Source organism: Lagenorhynchus albirostris, chromosome 16 (genome assembly GCF_949774975.1).
Source record: "Lagenorhynchus albirostris chromosome 16, mLagAlb1.1, whole genome shotgun sequence".
In the NCBI taxonomy this organism is placed as follows: Eukaryota; Metazoa; Chordata; class Mammalia; order Artiodactyla; family Delphinidae; genus Lagenorhynchus; species Lagenorhynchus albirostris.
The window spans coordinates 67,262,291-67,280,181 of NC_083110.1; the positions used below are offsets into that span (position 1 = coordinate 67,262,291).

Consider the following 17,891-nt stretch of genomic DNA (forward strand, 5'->3'; position numbering starts at 1 on the left):
CCCGGCTGCCTTAACTCTGGAAGACGCCTCGAGAAGAGCGTGCGGGGTGACGTGTGTCCCCTTCCAGAAGTGCTTGCCATTTGTCTGATCGACGCCGGAAACATGATATAATTTCTACAAACACCCACATGAGAAGGTTTTTTTTTTTTTCTTTTTTTCTCCTGTGTTCTTATTTGGGTGACAGATTGCATGTTAGGGCACTAAAAGATGAAAGCACTAAATATTTGCTTTAGAAAAGCACAGTGAAAGAGTCTCTCATCCTCCTAGCTGAAAACTGATGGGCTTAGAATTCCATTAACAAAAATTACTGTCTGCAGTTCAACTTACTGCCACCCTTTGGGCATGGTTAACAAGTGGGGGAGAAAGCGGAGGCTGGAGGGTAGAGGATTGTGCAGGATTCTTTTTCTCGTGGAGTAGAATAGGGCCGTTTTGTCGACACAGAGGTCCAAGGTAGCCCAAAGAAATACCTTCCTCCTTCTACCATGTTGAGCTCCTCCTTCTGGGTCTTTGTAGTGGATTTCCTCTCCATAAAAAGGATATTTGTTTTTCCCTCTTTCAGATGTAATGATAAAGTCGTAATTCTTGCAGGCCTCTTTGGCATGAGCTATCTTGCCTCAGAAGAATAGAGAATGCGTTTTGGCACTCGGTTTTGGTTCTTGCAGAGTCTGTTTAATGGAATGATTAAGAGCATGAATTCAAACCCTGGCTTGGCTACTGGCATTGTGTAGTGAAACCTTTCTAGACCTCAGTTTCTCCATCTATAAAGCAGGGAAATTATCATACCTCCCTTCATTTATTGGGAGTTATCAATGAGTTAAGGTGTGGTGTACATGTATATCTGTCAACATTAGCTCTTACTTATTAATTCTCAGTAGGTTTTCTTAAACTCATCTCTGGTTTGAGAGGAAAGAAGGATGAACCCTTTCTTTGGTGGGGGTGTGGCTTAATATTAACCACCATTTATGAAAAATTTGCTGTCATTCAGGCATTGAGTTCACTTTTTCATAAATACTCGTTTCACTCTTTACAGCTCCTCCATAGGAGGAAAATCTATTTTTGCAATTTTATATATAAATAAGCTAATAGTAACATTTATTGAGTGCTTCTTTATGAACCAGCTCCAGTTTAAGTGGTTTTCATATGTTAACTCATTTCATCCTCCCAGTAGGTAAGAACCGTCTTCTCCATTTTTAACGAGAAGGAAACTGTGGCACAAAATTAAAAAAAAAAATTGTCCTTGGTTCCGCTGAGAGTAAGTGGTAGGGCTTGCATTTGCAGGCTGCATCTTCATACGTTTGCAGTCAGGGTACTCACCTCACCATCGTCCTGCCAGCCTCTGTTCCTTAAATGTGAATGGTACCCTCTCGCCGCGCTCGTGTATGGGAAACGTCGAGCAGATGCCCAGATGCTCTCCAGATCCGCTGGTTTATGATAGTTGGGAACAAAAATCTTTACTACCGGAAGTTGTGGCTTCTGAGCCTCTCGGCAGTTGGCAGCATAGATTTTTTATTTGTTTTGTTTTGTGTGTGTGGTTCTGTTTTTTAAATAATTAGAAACAGTTAGACTCTCGTTACCACCCACAGTAAAAATTGCTTGGATCCCGCAAATTAAAGGAAAAAAAAAACGAGTCCATTTGGTAGACTGATTAAAAAGGGGTTTTCGAGAGGAAAGTTCATTTTAGAGGGTGAGCTTCAGATGTGTAAACGCTGGGGATTTCTTGCTTCTCACCTCCCCCTTTGTTTGAATTCAGAATCGAATGACATTAGCGGTGGTTGCCAGTGATGGGGGGCGGATTACGTACAAGATGACTCTGGGAGGAAACCTACGTTTTTTATACTTATTAATGGTATGTCTTTTGTGCAGGTGGGGTGAGGACTGAGTATGAAGCATATATTTACGCGGCATGTGGTCCTTTCTGTTGCGTTCCACAACCCAGGATGGTGGGCTGGAGGAGGACGAGGAAGCCTTAGTACAGCCTTCAGTTTCCATTGTATAGATTGTATCGTTGAGGCAGGAACAAACCAGACCTCCTTCCATGTTAGGAGGACTCAGCCAGTGTCGCTGGGACTCTTGGTTTCTTAGGACTGTGCCCGAATGATTCACGCTGTGCCCCCATTTCTGTACGAATGATACTGGCGCTCTGGCTCATATGTTGTTCCCCTCACTCTCACCCTCTCCTAAGAATGAGGATGGGCCAGGGTCTGAGTTGGTGCCTTTGGCCAAGTCAGATGTGCTATCCATTTGGAAATCCTTCACCCCTCACATCCCCACTGAGACCTTCCTTGTCGTTCTAAGAGTGTAACTGGTCACATGGGTGAAGAGATGATTTCCTAATCCTCGTGGGAGCTTTAAGGGTTTGCCTTTGTAAGAGAAGGAACATCCCGCCGGAGGGCTGTGTGTCCCATTGTAACCCACATTGCTTTTGACTTCTCTTCTATGATCATTCCCAGGCAGCCTCCTCTTGCCATCCTGACTTGTTTAAATTAATGGGTTATTGGCAAGCAATTTTTTTGATGCTATTTTTCTCATAGCCAGAGGCCAAGATCCCTTGTGGAGCAGTGCCTGAACTTAATGGATGTCATCTGGACACCAGGGAGGGGCGTAGAGAAGCACGGGGGGAAAAGTCTTAGAAGTAAAATGCCGCTGCCCCTTGATGCTACAGTCTCCCAGCCTCTTCTTTATCCCTTTCAGGGCAACGCATTCAGAGTAATTGTGGTGACGCCACAGTGTTGGGTACCGTGTACTCTACAATTTTAGGACAAAAGATACAGTGTCCTAATGGACCTGTAGGTGGCGTAAAGAATACCTGGTAAGCTACCTGTTCAACTTGATCTTGAATTTCTCAGCATTATTGAGCTCTACTCCTGGTTGTTTATAAAGCCAGAAGATCTGTCCATATCTTTTGTAACATTGGGTGACACTCCAGGAAGGATTATTTTACTCTACTGGCTGTCTGGGGGCTTGGTTCCCAGGCCAAGTTCTAAGGTAGACAAGACAGCATCATCTTATTAGCCTTACAAGCTTAGCTTCAGATTAAAGGGAGTCTGGAAGTTATAGAGCGAAGCGGGGATGCAGGTGAGTCTTCCAGACATCAGACTTGTGACTGATAGCTGTCACAAAGGCGATTAACTTGACTTTGTGGGACAGGCATGGTGTCTTCCTGTAATGCTTCTGGACACAAGTTACGAGGAAGTTTGCAGAATAGGTCTTGTTGACTTCCAGGGTGACTGGACAGAAACACCAGCAGCACTTGGGACAGCTTGAGCTCATTAATTACAGTGTTACCGGGTGCTGTTCAGTGCTGGGGGTGAGGGTGTGAGCAAGACAGATTGAGTCCTTGCCTTCAGGGAGTCACCCTTCTAGCTGGAAGTTATGACTTGAGTCCCTAGGACGTTCTGCTCCCTTTTGGTCTCCCGCAGAGTCCCTGCCCACCCTGAGGTCTGCTCCTTTCTGAGGCATCGTCAGAGGAAGTTGCCTCCTGAGCTCCTGGGGAACTTAGAACGCCTTCCATGACGGGATCCCTCCATCTTCGTGCGAATGGTCTTGGTGGTGAGGCCGCCATGGAAGGGCGTGTTGAAGAGGGTGTGTTTTGTGGACAAGTCCGCTTTCAAAGTTTGGGAGCTTCTGACCACAGCCTAGGTGCCACCGTGTGGTGGCATCCACTTCTCTGCTTCTTTATCTCTCGCCTCTGCCTGGTCAGCAGCACCTTTTTGGTCCCACTCTCCCTCCTCTTCCCCAAATCCATCTTCCCCATCTTGAGGAATTTCTCACCATATTTACATCCTTCCTTGTCCAACATTAAGTCTTTGTCTGTGTTTCAGTCCCAAAGATCCAGGCATAGCAGTCTCTGGCAATTCCAGCCTCTTACAGTTCAGAAGAAGGGGAGAGAAAAATAATTGTGAAAGCACCGTAAGCTGGAGTTGTTTAGAATGGGGGCAGCAGCCCTCAGTGCTCCGGCAAGCAGTGTTTGTAAGTAGGATCCTGATACATTAAGAAAATAACTGGTCTCTGGGATTTTAAAAAAGAAACAAAGTTTCCTAGGGAGATTGACTGGGATTGTCTTGCAGGTAAGTTTAACTTGAATGTTGCCTAACAGGTCGTAGGCTGCCGGTAAGGTCACTGTGCATATGGGCCTGGGCCTCTGGTGCAAGACAAATCAAATAACTCAGGTCAGAGAAGCGGACCTGCGTGACCTCCAAGTACTAATGCAAACAAATTTGTTCACTCTGGTTGGGGTGGGTGGATGGGTAGAGGCAGTTATAAAATCTTAGAACTGTGAGAGCTGAGTGGTAACCTACCCATGCCATCCAGTCCTCTCTGTAAACCTGGGGAAACCAAGGCCTGGAGAGAGGAGATGACCGTAAGGCCATGCAGCCGTGGAGCCAGAGAGCGGTAGAGTCGAGACCAGACTCCAGACCTCTCGGCTTTTCTCTTTCCATCCTGCCACCTCTGATTCAAGGTGGAGTTTGATTTTTGTTCGTGTTAAGTGCCATTCATTTTCAGCTCTTTCTGGATTACTGTGTGAAGTTCAGTGTGTTCAGTATAAATTCGCTCATCGCTTCTCGGCGTTTTGGCTAAGATCAAGTGTAGTATAAATTCGCTTATTTTCCACTTGCGAGGCTGCGTTTACCTGGGGTGCCCTGGGTGCTGATGTGTGATGACGACGAGGCTCGTGATGGTGATGAGGATGGGCTGATACGATCTGCTAGGGGTTACCTAAGAAGTGAGCAGGAATTCACACACACACCGTCTTGGACACTTTGCCAGCAACGAGTGTGCTTTAGCAATACGTAGAAAATCAGATCTTACCGTTCATACATGCATTTTGAATGAACTAGTCTCTGGCAGGGAATTGTATCCTCTTATATAACCCCACCCCCTTCTTTCCCAGAGGACTGGTATTTGGGAATCCTGTTACAGGGTTGCTTTCTGGGCTCGTGTTTACAGCTCAAACATAGAAATGTGTGAAAATGATCCTTTGAAAGCTAGCTTGACACCAACACTCTGTGATAAATCTTGGAAAGTATCTAGGTTGGGGATCACCGATACTTGAAGTCAAAGCAACCCTGACGGAGTTGACCACAAAAAGAATGGCTTCAGGAGTTCATGGGTGATTTTTTAAATGTTTGCTAAGAGCTCTGTTCTGTCCCTTGCAGTCCCACGTCCTGTTAACTGAGAATCAAGCTGGTGCTCTGGGTCAAGTTCAGCAGGTTTGTTTTGACTTGCAGCCCATGATGGGAGTGAAGCTCTCATTATGTAACGTTAAACTGGGCCGGAATGTCAGCTGGGCTAGGCCTGCCAAAGCTTGAAGGGTTGATTGGGAATGGGCTATGTTTAGTATGACTAATCCAACTTGGCTGGGGAAAGGGGTGGGTGGGTGTCTCTCTGAGGAGCGAGGGAGGTATGACTTGTGCTATTTTGAATGTTAGCACTTTGTGTAAACTCTGCAAACCCCGCCCCCGCCAACCCCATGAAAAAGGAAGAAAAAAGTTGAGCCTACGACCAACTAGTAAAATCAGGGGCTGTTGACTGATACCCAATATTGCTGCAGAAATGTGTGGTCAGGACACCAAGGTGAATATATCACTTGCAATCGGGGGAAATAACACTTTTGGGTTATGTGAAATGATGTTTCTTAAACACCTAGCCTGTATTGGTCAAGTGTTGCGAGCAGTGGTACTCAGTAATTTAAGCAGTTGTACAAAGTAAATGCTAGGTTCCTTAATAAAAATAGCAGTCAACCCTAATAAAAAATTGAAAGCAAAGAAAGAGGTGGGCTAGTTTCCTAATTAAGATTCTGAAGTATAAGTTAACGTCTGTCCGCTGACCATCTTGGTCTTTATTTGGGAGCCTTTTTCTCCCTTTGCTCTCATGGTCCCCACCCACACCCCCTAGTTTCCTCTTGGTCCTTCCTAGGGGTCAAAAGAATCCCATTTTTATGTAGATGTCTTTCGTGGAAGGTAGAAATAATCTGGAACCCTGTTTGCACAGTGATCTGGAAACGCAGTGTGGTCCCTGCCTCCACCAGGAAAAGGTTGCATTTTGGTGGGGTTGGCAGAGCCCAGCTTCTGCCATGCCCGAGGTCAATGGCCGGGGGTGAGTGTGGGTGGTGTTGCTTTTGTTCCTTCTCTGATGAATGGAAGTAAAGTGTTCACTGAACCTGGAAACACCTCCCTTTGTGTCCAGTGCTCTCCTAACACAGGCCGTTAAACTTGGGGCAGTCGCTCTTGGTGGGGGATTGAATGGGGCCATTGTGGCGGGGAGGGGCTCACACTGAAGCCATTGAGGGCATAGAGATGCCATTGTTTTCTGAGTCATAAGAAAAGGAGGAAGACTCTGGGGACCTCCAGGCATCAGTGTAGCGACTGCACTGACTGCTTTTCTAGGTCTGCATTATCATCGAGGAACTCCTGACCTGAGTGGTGGGCAAGGTCAGACCAGATAGGAAGCTCCTCGGAGCCCCCTGCAGTATAGACCTGGTGCCCGCTGTGTGCATCTGAGTCGTGGGCCTTTCCTTCCTCTGCACCTGCAGGATGCTGCCCGCCTTGGGCCCACCCGTCATTTCTGCAGGGTGGTTGCTGTTCTCTTCCAGGCACTGGAGTTAAAAACATTTGTTAAAAATCACTCACTCCACCTTAGGGATAACACCCAATTCCCTGCCAGCGACTTTTTTGTGTAACTTCCCTTTTGCCATCTGGTCTTTCAGAGGCACTTCTGATCTTAATTATAGCATTCAGCCTGTGTTTATTTAAAAATCAGAAGGCAGATAGGCTGTGGAGGGTTTATCTGTACTAATTGTGCCAACGTACTTGCCAACTGTCCCCTTGGTTAGCAAAGGGAGTTGCTACAGTCCCTACTGACACAGTGTCTGTCCGCGCGTGCACACACACTCGCAGGCCATCTAAACTGATGTGTTGATCACAGGCAGCTTTCGAATTGCTTCCGTCTAGAACTTCTGCCTTGTAGTATTGACTGGAAGGGGATTTTAGCCATAGGACTGGGGAGCGTTAGAAGACTTGGGTTCAAATTCGACTCTGCCACTTGCTGTGTTATCCTGGGGAAGTTATCTTATTCCGTGGGAGCCTCAGTTTTGCCATCTAAAAATATAGGGACAGTGCTATCAACATCTAGGAATGGTGTGGGATTTAAATGAGGTGTTTATGAAAGGGCAAAGAACAACTTTTAGGCGTCATTGCACAGGGGCCATTCAGTGTTCCATCATATGAAGTAAGACCTCATGCAGCTTTAGTAACCTAGAGGTTATGATACAATGGCATCCATCGTCTGTTTTTGGAAACATAACATGCATACAGTTCATTTTGCTGGGTTTTTTTTTTACCTCTTTGATAATTTTTATATTCTAATTAAACAGTGGTTTGCATCAGAGTATATAATATTTTACAGTTCTTTGAAAACATGACTCTGGCTTGAAGACTGTAACAAATTTCACACAGATTAGCTTTGCTGTGCTTACACTTTGAAAATACACTTGTTGAAGCCACTAAACAGACATGTTTAGAAAATGTTAAAAAAAACCCACTAGTTTTATTCTCATTTTAAAGCAAACATAAGTAATTGTGGGCTTCTTTCCCTGCATTTAAGAAACTCTTCTGTTAGAGGAATCAGTTCTTATAGATCTCTATGATGTCTGAGTAGAGTATGCATTTTTTAGAACAATACTATCTTTGTAGATACTAATGAACTTTAATTCATTACACTAAGTTGTGATACCTTTTCATCAGACCATCACAATCTGAACAATTGTTTAAAAAATTCCATTTTAGGAGCTGTATTTAAAGAATTTCTGATCCCATTATGTGCTTTGAAATATTTTGAGATTGTCTATTGGAGTTTTTCTTTAAATTTTTTTCTAAAATGTACTCCAGCAGCAATGTTTTTATATATAAATACCTGCAACAAACATTTCTTGAGCATCTACCCAGGGCTTAATTTGTTCTGTATATTTATACTTAGGACACAGTGATCACCATGTGATATACCCACTTTTTTGGTAAAGGAAACTCTTCTTACAAGCTTGGCTGCCCCCAAATTACAGTGAAGAATGAAGTAAATTCTACTTGCTGTTCTTGACCTCTACACCTGTATATTTTATCTAATTTATAGTTGGAAGAGTAGCTAAAAATGTTGAGTTCATGCTAGTAGTTTAAGGAGTTGTAGTTTATAGAGCTCCAGAATTAAGTACAGAAGTACCAGAAAGCCCACGTTATGTATTGGGTCAAAGAGAAGAAATTAAATTAGTATTAACTGGTATTCATGATCCCTCCCTGAGCTCCAGTGATGTTTCTGTCCCAAGCATAGACTAATTTGGCCAACTATATATGGATCAAACAAAATAGTCAACAGCTCTGTGTTAAGGATGGTGTGAAAAACCCGGCATCTGAATGTTACTCCATATTCCCCAAGTCTGTGATGTTCTCTGACCTCCAGTGCAAACAGCTATTCATCTGTAGGTGATTTGACAGCATAATTTAGCATTTGGGATTCTTTAAAAACAACCAAGAAAGGGATGATTAAAAACTTGTGCTTCTTCTCTAAGCATACGAAGCAAGCTTTTCAATTACATATTTCAGGAACAGAATAATTGGAGTTGAACATTGGGCTGGATAGTCAGAGAACTGGTTTCTGTTTGGCTTTGACTAGATTATTCCATGAAGGTATTCCAGGAGTGCATCTGGTAGCGCTTTGACATTCGTAAATTATGACCGCCCTCTCTCGATTGTAAGTTCCCTGAGGGCAAGGACCGTTTCCCTCAGGTCACTGATTTATCCCTAGTCCCTAGAACAGTGCCAGGCATGAAAGAAACACTGAATCAGTATTGATCGAATCAGCGAGTGCATCTTTAAGTGTAGAATGTAGGGACGATTCCTACCTTGGCTGCAGTAATTTCTCCTTCTCCTCCTTTTCATTTGCTAAAGTTACTAACCAGCTAATCTCAAATGCGTTCTTCCAAGTCCTCTGAGCTTGTTTGTTTTTCTGTCTATAAAATGGGGCTGTTGTCATCTAAGACTTTATTTGATTATGACAAATACACCCTCCCAAACTTCCTTGAAGAGGTGCTAGACAAAAACAAGATGGTTTTGAAGAAACACCCCAGTCCAGACTATATACTAAGATGCTTGGTAGCATCCAGAACCAGTTTCACAGTCTGCGTTAGGCGGGTGGTTGCAACATGGAAAGCAACATGCTTTCCATCTGTGCCTAATTTGAAGGAGCACACTTGAGCTCCAACTCCACACTGTGGCGGGCACACTGGCATCGGTGCTCCCCAGACAGCCAGTGGGCATTGCTATGGTGGAGGCATGACATAATTTAATTTTACTTTATTATTTGCTGGATGTGCCCATTGTATGTTAGCCTCTGGGTGTGTTTGTCAGGAGCTTAGCAAAGAGGTAGAGGCTGTGTTGTCCATAAAGCGGTCTTGTCAGTGTAAGGGCCAGGCATGTTCTCTCTCTCTCTCTCTCTCTCTCTCTCTCTCTCTCTCTCTCTCACACACACACACACACACACACACACACACCCCTCTCTTCTTTGGCATCCAGCACCAGTACTGGCCAGGGGTGAAATCATCACCATTCAGCAAGTGGCTCAGAAGGCTCAGAAAGACCTGTCTTCCTAAAATCCCCTCCCCTTAGCCCTGTAATTTCCTGCGGCAGCAGCGTGTGTGAACCTAATTTCTCAAAGAACACACGTGTGGGAAAGGGGATGGCAAGTCCCCATGCTTATTTAGTAGAGTTGAAATCTACTTACCGGGTTTGGGTGACTTTTCCTGGCAATGTTCCTAAATTTGCTGTGAAAAGCAAAGGTTCAGACTCTATAAAAACATCATTTATTTGTTAATGAAAACCAAGGAATTTCAGAACGGAATCATTCTGTCCGGGGCTGTCATTTCTCTCTAATGTTTTGATGGCAGGTTGTCTTTACCCACAGGTGAGCAATCATGTATTTTAAGCATATGAGGTAGTAAAAGGAGGTGAGTTTAGCCAGTGCCCATATATTCAGATCCTTGTCCTTTTAGAGAGGGTGGGCGGGGGGGCTTTTCCTTTATTATGCTTTTCTGGTGAGTTTCTATGTGTCACTGCTGTTTATAAAATGACTTCCCTTCTAATTCATTTATTTTTTAAAATTTATTATTACCTGCATCTTTAAAAATTTTTTTATTGAAGTGTAGTTGATTTGCAATGTTGTGTTAATTTCTTCTGTACAGTGAAGTGACTCATTTATATATATATATATCTATGTATGAATATATATATTCTTTTTCATATTCTTTTCCATCATGGTTTGTCACGGGATATTGAATATAGTTCCCTGTGCTATACAGTAGGATCTTGTTGTTTATCCATCCCATATATAATAGTTTGCCTTTGCTAATCACAAACTCCCAATTCATTGTTAATTGCAACTCTTGGTTCTAGCAGAGACGCAGTTCTCTGTAAAGCAGATTCCCTTTATTCTCCCCCAGTTCCCTTATTTTTGTCATATTGCTGCAGCGGTATCTAATTAGGGGCCTCATGGGTGACAGGAGTCTTCTAGTTCTGTAACCAGAGAGTCACCCCAGCACTGGCCATCCGGGTCTGCCTTGTCAAGCCAGTGAAACCCTGACACCTTGTGGGGTCCTTCCATCCCTCCCTGCAGATCAGTGGAGGAGATGCATAGCACTGAGTTCTGATCCAGCAAATGAATGGAAAGATCCCCATAAGTGTGTAATTTTGAAGTATTTTAATTTGACCAGATCAGCGGCTTTTAACTTCTCAACACAGCTTGATGTGCTTCTGTAATTTTTTCCCCCAGCACTTGATCAGTGGCTATGAGCACATGAATCAGAGGGAATAGGGCATCCTCCCTTCCACCGAGAGCTGACCGGGCTGGGTGCAGTGTTCAGGTTGAGAAGTTCTCGAAGACCTTGAGAAAGGAAGGGTGCCCCCTTGAGAAGTTGTGGCCTTCCATTCCTGTACATCTTTGCATTCATTTCTCCTAGTCCCACAGAGCTTTGCGGTCTCCCTTTTGCACCAGCAATCAAAGAAATTAAAATTAATTTCCTTTGTTTCCCCATTGTCCAGATTAGAGAAACTGGAGATAAATGATGCCATTATGGGCATCTTTGAACTCAAGGATGTCTTTTTAAGAGGGAAGGGAAACTAAATAATTGAGTCAGGAGTTTCAAGGTATTAGATCTTAAAAAATCAGCCTTTTAAGAATCAAACGCAAAAGTCAGTCACTTAGCCTCGAATTTCCCACGGTGATTCTGTTTCTCAAAACCTAGGATGGCCATCAGGGTAGGTTTAGCTTGGTCGAATATGGTCTCAGTCGTTCTTAAAATCTTAATCATGACCCCTCTAATCCTGTGAGTTTTCAGAAGGAAATCTTGACGAGCAATCCTGGAATTGCTTTGCCTGGTAACGTCTTCTTTATTGACAGTATCCCCAGCTGAGCTCTCTTGGTTAATATGTTTTCTTTGGCACTGCTCTGTTTTTTTGTTTGAAATCAGAAATGCTTATCAATAGGTTCATGGTTGGGAAAAATGGCATTTGTAGTGTAGTATTTTCCCAAGGAGTATTTGGAGAGTTTTTCTTTAATACCAAATATGTAATGGTCCTTGTGCTAAGAACATATTACCATTTCGATCTTTGTACAGGAATTTGCTTTATTGACACTGGTGTGTAGGTCCCAGAGAGTCCAGTTGATATTCTTTTGCATCCTGACTTTTTGGTCCTTAACAGAGAATACATCCCTTGATGACTTGTGGGCGCCCTTGGTGGAGGAATGATGTGTGGTCTTGCGAGAAGTCACAGCCTTAGCAGGTCTGTGTTTCCCTCCCGCGTGGAGCTTTGTCATTTCTAATGATGACAATCCATCAGTCCCCACAGTTCAAAATGAAGATAAATTGAATTAATATATGTGAGTTAAATGACTCATTGATATAATTACACTGTGAGGCTTTCTTCAGTGTAACCTAACACATTTAGTGGTGTTAATTGTAACGGCTTTGCATGGGAGCATTTAATTTCATAAGCAAACAGAATAATTTATTAATTCTCAAAAAGCTATTTCAAGGCCTAGATGTAGAGAGAAAGAGTGTGTATTTAACTTGATGTTTGCTGTGGTCTGAGTATGCTTTGCCTCATCAAGTTGGAAATGGCTAAGTTTTTTTCTAATTCCAACTTTTATTGGTGCGTCCTCATACGTGCTCAAGTCAATAGTGTATCAAAATGAAAGTGGGAAATGGGTCCCATCCAGTAAATCTTAATAAGTTATTGAAAATTGAAGGGCACTGAATAATAAAACAGTTCTAATTGCAGTTGAAACTGTATTGGCGGCAGATATGCCTGAACAAGGATGATAAAACAGCCCAGGAAGAGCATTGGATGACAGAATCGAAGAAGGGTAATAGACAGATTAAATGCAAAACTCAATTCAAATATTTTGTGAAATGCAGGCATGCTTTGTAAACCTATTTTTTGCTGAAAAGCATGTTTTCTCTCATGTCAGAAATGATCACAGTAATCCTTTTAATATTCATTTAAATAGTTTTTAATTGGCTTCAGAGAGTTTAAAGTTCAGCATGAAGGTGAGATCTAAGCTTACTAATTAGATCGAATGCAGTTTGATTCAAAGAGCAGACTTGATAATTAAAGAATTTTATACCAAATATACATTCTGAAAACATTCTTTTCACATCCTTGAGGTAAAAAAATGGTTTTCCTGAATTTTTTCCCAAGAGAAATTCCTCTTACAGAAGGATTATAAAACCTCACGTCAGTTGTTAGAAAACGACAATCTGTATTTTGGAGCAAACCTCTCATTTGTTTGTCGTTTAGCTGACATCCTGTGTTCAGGGTATTCTGATATATATATTTTTTCCATCGAAGTGGAATTCTGACTTGCGTGGAATGTTGTGATGAACACAAGTTGTGTCCTGTGTTTTTCTCCCACTAAGTTGTTTGAAGCTGTTGAAATGGAAGGCTGAGTAGAGGGGGCACTTAAGCAGTGAAGGGTTTTTCTTTGTAAATAATAGATCAAGAGCACTGGATCTGTATCTAATGGAACCGTGTGCGGCCTCCGTTTCAAGGACAGTGCGCGGTTTTAAAAACCACAACTACCGACCATCCCGTCTGAAACCTTTGGTCAGTTTTGTGTGTGTGTGTGTGTGCGTGTCTGCTTGCCTCTTGCCGTGATTTCCCACTGCCTTCCCCCACTTACATGGTTTGCTGTAACGTCATACTTTATTTCATAAACTTGAAAGAAACCCAAACAATATTTTACACACACACACACACACACACACACACACACACGTATATGGGGAGAGGGAAAGAGAGAGAGATCCTTTCCGATACCTGTCTTCCATAATTATGGAATGATTTAAGGAAGTTTGGTCCTGTTTTACTAACATGTTTGAATGAAACTATTTGACTATGGTGTGCTCTGCTAAGAAAACATTGATGTATATAGCTGACATTAACGCAGAAATCAGTTTATTGTAACAGCAGAAAAATCGGATTCATTATGTTTGCAAACATATGTTACCTTGATAATTGGATGAAAAATTTGATTTACCATTTTTCCCCCATTCCCATCCCTCTTTTGGAGTTTATACATTTGTTCTTATCTTTGCTGGTTTGAAGCTGTATTTGAAAAGCATAGATTGAATATTCTGAGTATTGTTAGGATATTTCATACAATTCTTAAAAGCGTAATAGGGCTCCGTTCCTCCTGAATTTGAATTACTTCTATTTTAGCACTTGCAATCTAAATATTATACCTAATTAATATTTCTCCTTGTATTGTAAGAGTGCAAACATGCACCAGTATCTTAAAATATTTATTAGTCTCTATCAAGAGCGTCATTGGAAATAGAAAATTAAACATTAGATGTTAAATGTCAAATAGGAACCTGTATAAGTAAAATAGAAACACAAGTACAGATTAAATTTGGAGATTCCTTTGATTATTTCTGAAATAGTTGTTTATAAGATTAAGTGGTAGTTACTCGAAATTAGAACAGTTCTGTTTTCTTTTTTTTTAAGTGCATCCTACAAATTTGGGCCCATTTTTAAAAAGTGTTCAAAAATCATTTCCTTATAAAATAGGTTTCTAAGTAATAGATTTTTACCCAGTTTAATATTTTTATTACCTACACAAATATATGCTAGATACTAATGCTTCTAACATACTGCTTCCTTGAAAGAAAATCATTAATCTTCTCAAATATAAGTGTACAGTTGACCCATTTTAGCCTCTTATCCATAAATTGTTGATTATTGGTTTTGAAGGAAAGCACAGTGTGTGTTTTGAATTTTAACTTTGAAATCATAGATGTACACATGTTCATGGCAGTCAAATCACAAGCAGAGAGAACCCATTTGAAATAATTTTTTAAAAGTATTCCTGTCAGGGCATTATTTATAGGAATGATAAGTTTCAGATTTTAGATTTTAGAAAATTGAGGTTGGCTGGACTTCAAATCTACAATTTAACTGCTTTGAAAGAATGGCTTTGCTTGTCTTCAGGGGGAAACAAGTAACTTAGGGGACATCCGTTCATTTTTTTTTTGCAGTCTTTCATCCCTAAGTATAACAAATTGTTTCTTTTATTAATGTGGTACTTGCACTATCGAAGCAGTTCTTAAGGGAAAATAATCAGGAAGATATGCTTTGCTTCTCAGATGCTACAACCTGAAATATGTTACTCCGTTCCTCGAAGAGATTTTTTTCTTTTTTTTTCTTTCCTCTTTCAACAGATAGAGCTAACGTAATAGAAATTGCAGAGAAGGATACAATGAGATTTCTTTCCCTTCTCGCACAGCATGTTTTGGTTGGCTAGGAGAAGCCAAGGTATTGGAATATGATTATCCCTATTTAAGGGGAAAAAATGATATAATTTGTCATCTTACCGGTTCTCGGCATTCTGTGTGGCGTGCGCTTAGTCAGTGCCGGGAAAACAGCGGTCTGACAGCTAATAGATATCTCTGCCCTCAGTTGTTTAGACGTTTTTGTCTTTTGTGACATTGAAGAAAAGACAAGGAAGGGAATGGAAGCAACTAAAAAATGTCAAAAGATCAAAAAATCAATGGGCGGCAGGAATGCGAGCTGTTTACCAGGGTGGAGCCTTCTGTTCCCCCAGAAGTCGGCGGTGGTGTCGGGGGGTCGGCCCCGAAGTCGCGTTGCTGCCTCCTTCCCTGGGAGATGCTGGGATGTCTCACAAAGCGGGCACGTTAGCCTGTTCGACCCGCGCCCCCTCTCTCTCCCCACCATGAATAAATGATAAAATAAATAAAAGCTTTGCCTTTAAGACGCTGAAATCCGAGTTTGGGGTGCCTGGGTCTCTCCATCCATTTCCAGCCATTTCCAGATTCGCCAGGCTGGAGCCCAGCAGATGGGGTAGAGGATTCACTCGTGGGCATTTTCATTTTCCGGTCAGGGGAGAACACTTGACATTTTTATTATTTATTTATTTGATTTTGGAGGGAAAAAGTCAATACGAGTGAAATGGGTGATAATTAGGTGGGGCGCGTCGGGCAGATGAATAAGTGTTTTGTCCCTGGCTTGGGCTACTTGGACAAGGCTTATGTACATACGTCTTGGGATGATCAGTGGGGGGAGTTAAGATTTTATGTGAAAACTTGTTTCTTAGAGAGGAGGAGATGGGGTATGTGGCTAGTAAGACAGTTTTCATTTGATAGGGAGGTATAGTGTTGGTTGCTTTCCGTAAAAACTTTTGGGTTTTGAACTGTAGACCTTAGTTGCTTTTTCTCTCTCCTTTTAAAAACTTTTCAACCAACTGGTTGTCTGTTGTCTCAGTGTGTGCGTGTGTGTGTGTATCCACCGACACATTTGCCTCGCCAGCAGTGACAGCACAGGAAAATAGATGGACCCTACAAGGCGAGGCCACAATCTGTTGGGGAAATTTTTTTCCCCCAAGCTTTGTAGTTGTTATTTGATAGTAAGTGTGGTCCAGGCTGCATATTTTATAAACTTTCTATTAAAGTTGGGGCATGTTATCATAAAACTCAATTGCGATACTTTGTATTACATTCTGGGATTGAGAGATAGACATAGGATTAAAAAAACAATTTCTAGGCATTTCTAGATGATAAATTTAATTTTCTTTGCTATTTGGAGGTCTTCTTTGAAAATGCAATTGTAATGAACGCATTCAGAACTGGAGAATAGATTTACCCTTGGCTTCAAATAGTCGACGTTATCAGACGCTGTCATTCGTTCCTTCCTATTTTCGGGCTGCTAATTGATGTTTTTGATGTCAGCAAGAAAATTGAAGAAAATGTCATGTGTGAACCAGTGCGGAAGTTAATAAGATTGACTTCGTTGACAGAATTTACAATGAGAGCGGAGACCGCATAATGGGACCGCTGCGAATTCTTTGGAGTCAAAATTGACACCTCACGCTAGGCCAGTGGTCGATAGGAGAGATGGAACATTTGGGAAAGTTCCTAATCTCATTTTTCCCCCCCCTTACCTTTTGGTCTCCGATGGTTATTTAGCTTCACCAGCAGCTGTTTATTCAGGGGGCTATTGCTTCGGACAACGCCAGGGCCTCAGTTCAGGCTCCCGGAGCCATCAACAATGCTTATTTTTTATGCTGTTTTGAGTTTGAAAGCAAAAGAGTCTTAAAAAGGTTAGATTAAGATGTGTCTTAAGGAAAGATATACTAATATCGGTCAGGGTCATTGCAAATGCTTGGGTTATGTGCAATAAAGCCGAAACGCAAATCCCTCCCTGAATAAAGAAACCGAGTTGGCACTGAGATCAGTCCTCGAGCCTCACAGAAGGCTCTGACTTGCAAGCAAAAAAATAATAATTGAGTTCTTGGCTACATGTCCCCAACCACCAAAAGAAACATTTTAGCCGTGGTGCCCCTTAAAATTATTTTTCTAAGTTATTGAAAGTTTAATGGAATAGTTTAATTTTCCAGTAATGTGGCAAAGTTTATTGGATTTGTGTGTATAATTATGGATTGGATTAGTTGAGTTTGGTTCAGTGCATCTGATTATCTTCTGGCCTTTAGGGAAATGCGCTAAAACCCTAATATGTCCAGTACCCCCAAGCGGTCTCTTTTTGAAGGCGCCGCACAAAATGTGGTCTCTACCAGCGCTCGGCCTCCAAGGATCTTCAGTGAGAGACATTATTCTTGGAATATCCAATTAATTCCACGGGCAGTGATCAGTTAGCGCTTCTTCTTCCTTTCTCGCCATTTGAAATGCTAACACAATGAATATTTTCTCATTGGTCTGTGTCCCTCGGCTAAGCTGTTGCCGCGGGCTGAGAATTTCATCGACTGATGAGACCAGAGGCTCCGCCAATAAAAGGTTACAGTACGTGATTTGCATGCCAAGTGAGGTTTGGTTTCATGAGCTTAAAAGTTCCTTAACTTTTATTTGACTTTTTTTTTTCTTTTGTTCAAAGTAGGTTGAGGGGTGAGTATATTTGTGACTGTTTAAAGTATGAAAATTACCAGGGACAGTAGGTCACAGCGATATTTCGGACCATCTTCACGGAGATGGTGAGGATGGCCCTTTGTGTTACCAGCATTTATGGAGAGCAGCCACGTCAACCCTCTAGGATCCGGTCTACGGAAAGCATTTTTTCAAATGTTGTGATTTTGTGTTGAGTCCCTCTAGTATCCTTCAGGAGCTTGACGTTTGGGGGAATGGTACCGTTAGAGTATCTTGTAAGTACTAGTCATCCAATCCAGCATTCTTTGAAAGGACTAGAGAGCATTGAGTAGGGCATTTGGAAGAGGAAGAAAAGTCCTTTTCTTTGGAGTGGTTGGTAATCAGAGTCTTGAGTACCAAGAAAATAATAACTTCTAGAGGAGTAGTCAAAGGCAGAGCATCTTCTCTTTCTCAAGGG

General features: G+C 42.0%; 1 protein-coding gene across 23 annotated transcripts in view; it reads left to right on the forward strand.

The window, feature by feature from the left end:
- TCF7L2 (transcription factor 7 like 2) overlaps window positions 1-17,891 on the forward strand; it is a 197,061-nt gene that overhangs the window by 132,812 nt on the left and 46,358 nt on the right. The gene's annotated exons all lie outside the window — the stretch shown is intronic.